Source organism: Pezoporus occidentalis, unplaced genomic scaffold (assembly GCF_034315485.1).
Source record: "Pezoporus occidentalis ecotype Australia unplaced genomic scaffold, CSIRO_AGI_Poc_V1 ctg122, whole genome shotgun sequence".
Lineage (NCBI taxonomy): Eukaryota > Metazoa > Chordata > Aves > Psittaciformes > Psittacidae > Pezoporus > Pezoporus occidentalis.
Window position 1 is genome coordinate 14,820 of NW_026913016.1, and position 12,763 is coordinate 27,582.

Below are 12,763 nucleotides of genomic sequence, written 5' to 3' on the forward strand. Positions count from 1 at the left end.
GTAGTCTGCTGATACCATCTAATGGACTCTGCTTGTCCAAATAATTTATCCTTATGTATGTGCACTTCTCCATATGTATGTGCACTTCTCCTTATGTATGTGCACTAACTGGGCACATACACACCAGCAATGAAATCCATCTCCACAACCACTCAAAGAAGCAGCCAAAAGCATCCCAGATGAGTTATTCATGCTCTTTATAAAAATTGGGCAATTAAAATAACTCTCTGTGCTTTGGCCAACTTTGATGGAAAACTCAGCTATACAAATTAACACACACATAAACTGCATTAAGCAAGCAACCATCTCTTTATACTGTTACAGTACATCACAATATTAATCTGGAGAGCCCAAAACAAATACACTTTCTAGTACTCTAGAGAAAATATTTTCTTAATCCTGACATTTTCATATTTATTTCTGAAAATTTGCCAAAAAACTTACATACTCTTAGATGGTAAGACTTACACTTTCCAACCTATATCCAACCATAGGGTTGACTTTCTGAAGCACAATTTGTACTACTTTGTCCAGTCCAATTGCAGTTATGTTAAAGAAGGGGACTGCCACCACTTTAAAACATTATTAAGTCTGCTAAAATAGAATAACTCAGAATAACTGCACACCATGTTTTCCCAGTTACACCTCCAATTATACATTCTCCTGCCAACTTAAATAAATACTGTATCATTCCAGTTTCCTTGTATATGGTTGTTTACCTCATTTAATCAAACTGCATATATTCTTTTTTCTTCCTAACCACCTTTAATTATTCTTACTGTTTCAGAGTGTCCTTATTTAACTTGTAAGTAATATTTTCAGAATTATTAAATGACAAATTCATTGGCATCTTTGAAAATGGGAGTTAGATCCTTGTATATTAGCTCTATTTTTTTCTGAATATCATACTATTCAAAATAGGCACAGGCACCTTGCTGGGGATTGATTTCGCAGTAACTGCATTGGGCCTCTGAAGATATTCAGGAAAACTAAATTTCTCATCACAACTTCCCTCTGGTAAAGTAAATATTTCATTAGTCAGCAAAAATTATACTTAAACTGTTCAGTAAGATATTAAATGGGAAAGCTGAAAAAATAGTTTGTATTTTGTAACTTGAAAATATAAATTGAAATGTGAATGTTCAGTTATTAAAATAATTACATTAATATACACGTTGAAAAGCAAGTTCTGACAGGTAAGACCAGACAACTTTAGATGTCAACTGTAAGTAAAAGAAGCCGTAGTAGTTTTTTTTATCTTTCTCAATTTGTTCAATTCTCTATAGCATCTCACAGTTTAGAACCATTATTCTCTCTTCACGGAACATCTTGGATTGTAAGCTACTTCTTTGACTTTCATGGGAAGTCCTTAGAAGCCTTTCTAAAAAAGTATTTCACGTCTATCCAGGAATTATATTTTCCTATCCTTGTAAAAAAGTGTGAGTTAAATATTCTGAAGTTGTTTGCTAGGCATTTTCCTTCAAAAGCTTCTCTGACTATATTGTTTTTCTTCTATATACACTGCATTAATATAAAGGTAAAGTGGTATGTGATTCATAGTCTTGAATAATTCTATTCAAGTTGACAACAATCTTTCTCCAGATTGGCTTGTATTATAAAAGTTTTAAGACTTTAGTGATCTCTTTCTAAGTTAATTCTCAAATAGCGTAAGTAGGTGTCTCCTACTTTAAAAAACCCATAAAGCTAGATAAGTCTAGATGATGAAACAGAGAAGTTATACTGGAACCCCTTGGTTCTATATCAAGATAACAAAAGCAAAGGGGTGCTACTTATTTTACTCAGATCTTCTTCTCTGGGAGGTTAACCAAGTGAAAGCTGTTTGACTCTCTATACACTATTCATATTTTTAACACAGCTGCTTCTAATAATCAAAATGCCTCTAATACAATTTGAGGGAAGAAGATACAATAAAATGTCCATTTGCAAATGTTCACAGCCTTTCCTGGCACAGACCCAATACAAGAAAAAACACTGGAAGATAAGCACTTTAATTTGAAGACTTTAATAATTGTTTGATATGAAAACGTAAGTCCTTAAGCAGCTAACAGATTATCACAGTAATAAACGGTTTTCTCAATATCCTCCAAACTGAATTTCTCAGAAAGAACAGACATGCTAGCCAGTATTCTGAATAGACTGTATTCTGTCAGTATTCTGAATAGCCAAATGATCTTCATTCCTTGCTCTCCTATGTCACTCATTTTATGTTCTAACAAAAGCATATACACAAATGATTCACATTTTAATCAGGCCCATGAATGCTGGTAACCATACACGAACCACAAATGCTATTTAATATTGTTTTTGAGTACAGAAAAATAAAATACCTTGAGGTTTGGAGCAGAAATACAAGTGATACTTTCTAATATCACTAACCAATTTCACTTGAGGGTTCCATTATCACAGCATAGGTTTCATTTTTATTACTAACAGTCTTTATTTATCACAGTAAAAACAGGCTGTTAACCACAGAAAGTAAAATTCATCATGAAAGTTCTGGTTTTGTTTAGGAATCAGACCTTTTCAGTTATTCTGTCAAATAATAAACTCTGGTTATCTATGTGTGACTTAAAAGAAACTGCATGTGTTTTGAATGCAAAGTATTTCCGGTAATATCTACAAAGCTATACATACCTGAAGAACATGTGCTATATAGAATTAGAAGCCAAGGAGAAAGGGTATTGACAATGCTGAGACCAGCTTCCTGCCCAGAGGATCAAACAGTGTAAGCAGAGTAATAGTACTGCTTGCATGAACAGGCAAAAAATCCTTATCGACTATCTGCAAATGGAAATTATATGTATATGAACTTAAAAAAGTGAAAATTAAAACACAGAAAGGCATACAAAATACAAGAATACATCTATTGACAAAAGAATGATACCTGCATTTTGGATGATTTATCATCTGTTCAGACTATCCAATTTCACCTCCACATTCCAAATTTATTCTTCAAATTACTTCTTAATATTCCAGATTATTTATTGAGTGGAGCCAACCATTATGAAAGAGGATAGATGTAAGAGCATCTGGATGACAGAAACCTTTTGTCTAATCTGTTTGAAACTGCCTGTGAGGAATATGCTCCAGCATCACCTGATAGTCTGGTTCCAGTCTGTCCTTGTAGTTAGAAGCCTTTTCCAAATATGTAACCTGTTCTTTTTCACTGTAAATAAAGATAATTTTTTCTTGTCTTTCCACAAGTAGGTACAAAAGACAATTGATGACTGTCTTCTTCACAATAAACTTCAAATGTTACATTATTTTTCTCAGTCTTCTCTTCTCTGGACTAAGTCAATACAACTCTTTTGAAACATGCCTTATAAACCTTGCTTTCCAAAACCCTTTTCATTCATGTGCTCTCCTATGGATTCACCTTTACCAGAAAAAACCTTCCTTTTCCAGACTTTAACACAAAGATACAACAATTTTATTCACTGACTTTTACTCTGGCTATTTTGCATGAGCATTCTTTGATTTTGCTTCATCTATTAAAGTAGGTAGGTTCAATGTTATTTAGAATTTTGGGGTACTGAAGAGCAGTAGGCCCCACAGACCCTTCAGACACAATACATTTGTCCATCTCTTCAAGAACTTTTTTTTGGCAATCAGTAATGACATTTACTTTTCCTTGAATGCAGAATAAATCACTTATTATTATTTTTCTCTTTCTTCAAAGAACTGGTGTAAGCGGTGAGGAGAAGCAAGACACGCCAACCCAATATGGGTGATAAGCAAACTTCTACTTTATTTGTGGCACACTTCGCTTATATCCGCGTGGTGTTTAGCCACGCCTACCAGTCACAACAGTATTGGTCAGTTCTACACAGCTTCCTTCACATTCTCCTCCCACATCCCGTATCCGGTTACCTGTGAGGCCTACCCCTTGCTTTGCTCGCACAAGGCCTCTAAGGCTCCACGGCCTTGCTCTTGGAGCCATTCTGCAACAGACTGGATAGAAGAGGGATTTTGTATACTTCCTACTTAGTAATACTATAACTTTTATTTTAGCTGCTAGAACAAGAATTATAATACTGTCACATAAGCAGACAGATAGATGGATGATCAGGCAAGCGCAAAACTAGTTTTCTTTGAGAATCAAGTATAACAGAAAGAAGATTTGACTCAAATTCTCTCTATTGTCTCAAAATAGATAATGTCTGGTCAAATTGAGGTAGGAGGATATTGCTAGTTGAAGTCTACTATGGAGTATCTTTTTGATGTTTACACAATTTGTCATTCATAGTAGAAGTATGTCATGTTTGGCATTGTTTTCAATGAGTTTTATCTGAATAAAGCAGAAACATTCTGAACCATGAAAAGTAAAACAAAGGATGTAAGATAATAACAGGTGAAGTAGTGCTCTAAAGGCTGCAGTGGCCATCTGTCTTCAAATTTATTTCCAGATGCCTGCTTTTAGAGAATTGAGTCTCCTTACATTTTTTAACCTGATACAGTTTATAGCAGGAATCTCCAAATTATTTCCTTGGAAAGAAGAACAACCAAACAAACAAACAACAAAACAAACAAAAGTGAAAACCTGGGCAGCAGTTTATGACATCTAGCCCAGTTTTTCTGCTTCTTTGCTCTACTTTGCTTGCACAGGCTATGCAACTATACCATAGTCACACATGAAAGTTCTTCTAAGAAGTGGTTTCTATGGTTTGGTTTTGCTTTTTAATATGCATATAGTTTATTCATAGGGTACTTTCATAATGAATTCCTGAAATTTACTAGTTGTTCTTTGTAATCTAGTTTATCCATCTGCAAAACATCCAAATCCCATGACACCCAGGTATCCTCTCAATATACTAAATGAGTAAACAGGCTTAAGGGCTCACAGCAGCATTACACTCCTGCTCAGAGCCACCCAGTCCCCATCTTTGGAAAAGCCTTTTTACAATTCTTCTACTCTTCAGACAAAATTCTGATGTAGTCATCTCCTCCTTGATATAGTCCAGCTTAGCTTCCAGCAGCTCCTAAAACCTATGTCCCCTATTTCCTTGAGAAATACAGACAGGCAAAACCCCAACAAGTGATTATCTAAGCAGGAGTGATGGGAACAGAACATATTCAGAATGGACAGAAGCAGTATATGAACACTTCTCTAGCAGACAGTTGTACCTGCACTATCTGCTAAAACATTTTTCAGAATCTCTTTTCACAGAAGTCTTAAAACTATTTTCCTCAAAACAGGAACTACCAGTTCCGTCACTTCAGACATTAGGTTTAAAATATGTAATATATTCAGAGAAAAGTGGATAACTTCAAACCTGTTGTTTGGTTGTTTTATGTCATCTTCTAAAACTATGCTTGAGGGGATCAGAGTATTATAATTTCATATAATGCATTTGCATTTCAAAATTACAAGGTCATTATAAGAAAGAACACTTTTCAGCTTTGTATGTAATACATGTGACAGATGTGCTTTATATTTTTCTCCATCTATGTGTATATAATTCTACCTATGCTTTTAAATTATATTCTCTTGATTTATTAATGAATCTTCAATTATTTTAAGAATCAATTTCTATTATTCACAAGAACATAACTCTGCTGAAGCCAAAGCAAGCCAAAGGTGCAGAATCGCACATTCATACTGCAGAATTGATATTTCCCAGCCTAATTCCCCACTATGTTGCACATACGGTTGATGGCAATACAGTAAAGCCAGAAGAGCCAGTCAGTTTCTGCAGAAAAGCTGCCTGTGTTTCTGCAGGACTGCTTCTCCAAATACTTAATCTACAGGCAAATTTATTGCTGAATAGTTATGATGGTCTATTTGCTTCCCAATGTTCCATTAAGAATAATTTCCTATTAAGAACTGTTTCCAAACACCTACTTTCAACCTTCTTTCTCAACTTCTGTCCATTTTCCTTTGATCTATAGCACCCTAAAATTTTGCCCAATTTATTTATTTCTGTGCTTTATGTCCTCAGCACTCACCAGAGGAGCCTATCCCCTTTCAAATTTCTGCACAGAGTTTTTTGAGTTTTTATTCCTCTTTTTACTTCTGAGTTACTTAAGCGACAACATACAACTGAATGCTAACGCATCCTGTTCCAACATTGTCTGACTTGTCAGATTTTCTCTTCCCTTTTCTTCTTTTTATTTTCTGTCTTGAGATTTAAGCAGTTAATCCCAGATCACAAAGTAGTCTATGAATGTAAATTTATTTCCCCTTTTTGTGCATCCTGCACATAGTTTTCTACAACCTGTAAAATTAGAAATTATTGTGAAAATAACAGGTGACCTCACTAGGTCAAAATCTGACCTGGAACCTAGTAGTAATTACATCACATATTGGAAACCTATCCAAGTAATACAGACATTATGTTAATCCCAAGATACTATTGCATATCCCTTTTTGAAATCTGTATAAATACTCTGTAAGCACTTATCCCATCATGTGCACAATGAGGTCACTATATTGAAGTGTGCCCACTTCAGCATCCGGTCCTTCTCAGAAGTCTCAGAGTAAAACACCATACACAAATGCATTATATTTTAGGCTTTTATCCTACAAGAAGGCCCACATAGGTGGGACCCAAACTGCATTTTAATAATGAACTAAATCTGTTTACCCAATTTCTCAGCCTCTGAGGGGGAATGAATCTTGCCTACCACATGTTACCTCCACTGGGCAGAATAGGGGTACAGAATCTGAACCCTGTAATATTTTCAGATATTTTTTCTATACTTTCAATTACCATTTTTCTTTGCTGTCTCTTCAACCACCTTTTTAAGTAACTGCTCTGATTTGTAAACAGTGGTCTCAGATTTCCTTTTATTCAGTATTACTCTATTGAAAGAGAAAAATTGGAAGTTGAACACATTTGAAAAAAAAAATATCTAGTGTTTCCTTAAAAGTTTCACTTATTTCAGGCTATTTTAGCAAAAGTATACTAAGCAGATAGGCTCTCTCTCATATAGCATGACATGTTCTAAACTTTCTTTCCTTTTAATTTTATCTTGCATAATGGCAAGCTTAAAGTTCCCATTTCCAGTTCTGTTTTTTTTCTCCTATTTCATACTTCACTAACCATTTATTCACAGTGGAATCTTGTTCCCATTCTATTGCAGTGTTATTGCTGAACCAGATTTCTGCTGCTACTCTTCAAACTCTACATTTCTGTCAGTGACTTTCACAGTATGTTTACCCTTTTTCTGGTCACTTTATTAAACTGGAAGTATTGTACATTCAGAAAGTCACTGTTTTAGTTCAGAAAGTTCATTCTTTATTTTAGATCTAGTACCTTTTTTTTTTCCTTATCGCTATCAGATCCAGGAGTGAATTAACTCTCATTATTTTTCCTGGTTTTAAGTATCTTACAAAAATATCCTGCCTATTTTGACAGATTTCTCGCATTTAATTCACATTCCTCTTTCACAGCTTTTCACGTTTATTTTCATATACAAAGCAATATGTGGGTGTATAATATACATATAATGTGTGTATATATATCATAATCATGGAGATATTCATAATCCTAAACAAAGTTGAATGAAACAAACCTTTAATACAATCTTCATTGATTCTGCATCTTCTTTTCATTCGTCAAATTACTTCTGTGTTTGCCAGCCACATGAATCACAGAATCTGCATGCATGGTGGTTGTTTTATAAATTATGCCTCCCTCACCTTATCTTCGTTATAAAGCAACAGATAGTTACATTCTATTTATGTCTTAGCCAGACTTGTTTGTAATGCGATCAAAGAACATTTCATGGAATTTGTAGTGGTGCTTCTCCTCTCAAGACCACATATACCTAAGCTGTGTTTTCGAAAAGAAAGATCTAATTTGTCACTATTATTTCCAGTAGGACTTCATAGATGAAGTATGTTTTCACATCTCAGTGTAGCAATACTCACTCAACTTTCTTTTCCTCTTGCGAGTGTTTCCCTGTGGTTACTCATTTGCTGAAAAATCCTTCCTGTTTTGTTAGTATTTCCAGCTATGCTTTCCTCACTGCTATTCATATATTTAAAAAAACAGACCTTTAAACTGATTGTTTTAACTAAGACATTATCACCCCAGAATTGCAAATCAAACATATACAAACTTGAGTGTAAAAATAATGTTCTCTTCAAACAACAACTTTTAGATTAGTAGTCCTATTAAACAAGCAACAGTTTTCTAACCTAACAAGCAATATCAATACAGTACTCTCAAAACCAAATTTTCTAGAACTATGCTTACTCAAATCAGTTTGATGTACTTCCTTCATACAATAATATGGCATTGTTAGAATTTTATTATTTCTCATTCTAAGTAATACCTTATTCCATAACTACTTTACTATAAAATGAATACAAGTATTAAGTAAGGGACTATTTCAGGATCTGCACTGTATTATACAGTCAACAGGACACATCTTCAGAAAGCAGTGGTGACTTTTGTTTTACATAGTTTTTAATATTCCTTCTTTTGTTATGGATCATTTTCATGTAGATCATTTTTACAAAATTAGTTGCAGTTGATTCATTCTAACATAAAACTTACTGCTACTACCGTGCAACACACTCATCGTCAGTGTAACTGGTTCAGAGATTCCAAATTTCCTCTGCTTTCTAATCCTTGTCTGTAACGTCATCCTCATACTCAGTAAATTAATCTGACAAATAAGGTGGTTTTTAATAGGCTCAAAATTATGCAAAGTCCTGCTCATAACTACACTAGTTAAAAACTTTTAGGCACTATAAATTACATTCTCAGCCACACCTCAAATAATTTTCTAGTAACTTGCTATTATTACTGTTATTGCAAATTACTGTAGGTATCAGAAGAGTCCTCAGAATCATATTTTTCACATCTAAATTGAAAAGTTCTGAACTTCACTATTTAAGTTTTACCATGTACTTGGCATTCCTTTTATTGCAATCCAAAGAATTCAGATTATCTATAGAACATTTACTATAGCTAATATGTAGGTAACTACTCTTCAGTAAGCATTATCTTTTATTTAATATTTCTGCTATAACAAAGCATGATGTGCAGAATTTCTCCTGACTTTATGGATGTCAATATTTTAGTTGTTTGGGTTTCGGTTTGGTTTGGTGGTTCAGATTTTTTTTTTTATTTTATTTTTTTTTTTTTTTTTTACTTTAACTGCTTATATTACTTTCAATACAAAGCATTCTTTCCATTAGCATTTCTCTTTATCTGCAAAAAAATCGAAAACCTTCTGCCATACTATTCATGACTGCAACATGTTTGCTTTCATTCAGATGGTCTTTTTAAGTTAGCATTCCTATATTGAACAAGTACCGTTAAGTCCACATTTTTACAGGAATGTTTATCTCTATCCATAATTATTATTATTCCATTGATGTAGGAGGCAAGGTACTTTGATTCTATGAAGGCATGTGTGTCATAAAAAACTTAGAATGCTGTCACTGTATTGTTAAGTTTCTCATCTGGTTTACTGAAAGTGCTAAAATAGCAGATCCATCCAGTGTCTAGAAGTAAATATATTCTTGAATATATACAATCATGCTTAAGGCAGTACTTTAGGCAAACAGATGCACAAATGAGAGAAAAATGGATCAGTATTGAATCATAAGTTAGGAGAGTTCAGCATAGAAAGACACTGGAAATTTAGGTTAACAAAAGGAGGAAAAAAAAGAAAAAGGGAGAAGACACAGAACTCAAGAGAAGGAGAGGACTTTAACAGGTATAAATCAAGAAAATATTATCATAGGGAGGAAGAGAATAATTTCATGTTTTAATAAGTTAGACTTTACCAGTACACAACTTTGTAAGTCTGTCTCACTTTTTGTGAGCCACATAGCACTCAATTTTTAAAATAAAGACTAATGCTATATTTTGTTAAATGTCTTTAATACGGATTGTATATTCTTCACATTTGATTTTACATTTCTACAAACACCTTTAAATTATAAGTACGTTAGGAAACCAGCACATTTTATATGAAGATGGAAGAACAATACTTCTTTACTATTCAAAACCATTAAAAATTCCATGAGTGCCATGTTCTTCTTTTTCTATGTCTTCACTACAGTACTATCTCTCACAGAAAATACGGGTATCAGCATCAAAGGAAAGGTTCAGCAATCTTCCATATCAGAAGTTAGGACAATACTCTCAACATGGAAGGCAGGATGGTCAGAGAGGTAGCAAGCGAAAAGCTTCAGAAGGAATGGTAGCTAAAAAGAGTCAGGAAAAAGAAAAAAAGAAAAAGAAAAGGAAATATAAGATAACAAATTGAAAAGATCAGGAAACAACAAAATACACAGGAAATAGCAACAATTGTGCTTATTCATTTTAGAAACAGTACAGAAGAACACTGACAGAAAAGGTGAGGAATAAGGCAGCCATTCTTAAAGAGTTCTTCAGAGAAGACCTAGTATGGTATGAAATGCTCTGTTATTCCTCTCTTAAGGTGACATGCCACTCTTAACTTTTAGTTTGAGCTAGTCAATTCAAAATAGGATTCCTGTGAAGTCAGTAGACTGAAACAGGCACCTCCAGAGGGCGATTCATCCCATCCTAAGGTCTGAATCTTAGACTCTGAATCATGTATTTGAAATGTAATTAATTTTGTGAAGTTCACTAGGTATTTGTGAACCTAGCAGTATAAATTTAAGCTTAATTCTATGGATAGCAACATGTGTATTAAAATAATATGAGAAACAATATATTTTCAAATTCCTTTACTCTGAACAAAGCAAATTTACTAATGACTTTCATCTGCATAGAATAATATGCAGATATTTTTTATTACTGAACATTACTCATGTTCACTATACTGAGCACAAAAATTAAGTCTGACCCAAAAAAAAAGAAAGCTTGCTTTTCTAATTAGGTAATCCTGGGACTTTATCTGCTGTAAGTAAAAATTAAAGCTCAACGTCACTGGGATTCTCTATTACCAGCATTAAGACCTAATACACGCAATATCACATTTAACTCATACTTACAATGGCACTGCTAATATTGCAATAATTTGTTACTAAATACAGTAAATACTGTTGTGAAAAAAATCCACTGAAATCCTCTGTCATGGTCATTGACACTTATAACGGTTGTTTTAAAAGAACTATAATTAAATACAAGAGTCATGGGTGAAGGGCTGGTTTCAAAGTCCATATATAGCCCAGTCTCTGTTCAGGAAGCTTCAGTGTGGAGAAGGCCTATGGGGACAACCTGTTCATACCACCTTCATCAGCTTGCCAGCCCAGACACAAAACCAAGACTCTGCTCTTACAGAACTGCAATACGAAAGCTTAAGTAACCAGAGAAGAGGATGGAAAAGGGACGCTTTCATCCTGGGCACTGATGTGGGGCTGGAATATACACCAAAGGGACAGTTCACAATCTGCACTCCCTTGTTAGTATGAAAAGTCTGACAGAAATAATCCTGGGACTCTGCAATTCATACCTCACTGGAGACCTATGCATACAATAGTCTTCCACTAATGACTATTTCAGAATACAGTCATCCTGATACTGCCTATTACATGAGGACAACACAGAGTTGTCAGTTACAGTGCAATTAAAGACATCTTTAAAATCTAAAATCTAAATATCACACTTGAAATGTGATTTTGTACTGAAGAATTTACATAATCTAAACAATTCCGGAGTCATGTAACAAAATAGTGTAACACTAACGCAAAACAACAGCAAGGTCTAATTATCAAGTATGGCATGAAGCCGCTGTTTAGAAGTTCAAAAAGTTGTATCTGTATTTAATTTCATTTTCATTTTAGAGTGACCATAAAGAGGACACCTATGTCAGTTTCTGAGTATTCATATATTCACTGGGTGCTCTTAAAAACTGTTGCCCAGTGAGTGATGCACACTGCACAGGAAAGGGAACCCTATCAGACAGCAATTTATAGCTTAATTCTTATGCAGACCTCTCTATTAGCAGAAATTCATACACCCCCTTCCAAAAAGCACACGCTACCTCATTTGTGAATTGGCACCATAAGGCCTCTCCCTGCTCTACCCATTTTCACTCTTTCAGTCCCCAGAATGAGGATAGAAATGGGGCAGCTTTAGAGGGGATACTACTCTGCTCTACATTGGCTCAGGGTTCAGTTACATTGAAGTGTTGCTCAGGTGGAAAGTTAAGGCATCTTATATTCACCAAGTGAATATAAGAAAACAGGAGGTCCCTATCTCTGTATTTAAAAACAAGTTTTTAGCATGGTAATTCATGAAGACCAGTTATAGTTACTATGTAAATATTACTTGCTTAGTTTTAAGAGTACATAATTTTCCTAAACAGTTACTGCATTATAATACCATATATACTCCTGGGTATCATACATGAACAAATTATTTAATTTAAACATTTCTTTCCCATTTCCTAATTTATTTTCTCTTATTACAGCTTATGGCTAAAATCCACACACTGATGTCTAACCTGTAATGAAAGCTGATGTAAGTAATCCATTGTTTTACAGCTGTATTTGCTGATAAATTAATTGACTTTACTTAGTTCTGTAGAATAATGGTTAACAGTTTTGATTTTCAATTTCAGCATTATTACAATTAAGTTTTGCATGCAAATTTTGCCACTCTTAAGGGTTACTGCCAGCATACCTGCCAGTGCCCTGCCCCAAATCGTACTGAATAGAATTAACAGAAATATATGTAAAAAACTGGCTTTGATTTTTTGATGTCCAACAGTAGGGTTTTTAAGAGCTAACATTGGGTAGTCCTCTTTTTCAATGCATTTTGTGACTCAGATTAGCTCTGAGTGTCAATTT

General features: G+C 34.2%; 1 long non-coding RNA gene across 1 annotated transcript in view; it reads left to right on the forward strand.

The window, feature by feature from the left end:
* Window positions 1–12,763, forward strand: part of LOC134157890 (uncharacterized) — a 77,639-nt gene that overhangs the window by 14,813 nt on the left and 50,063 nt on the right. The window contains exon 2 of the long non-coding RNA XR_009962511.1: window positions 12,385–12,434. This is a non-coding gene — a long non-coding RNA (uncharacterized LOC134157890). The remainder of the gene's footprint in view (window positions 1–12,384; window positions 12,435–12,763) is intronic.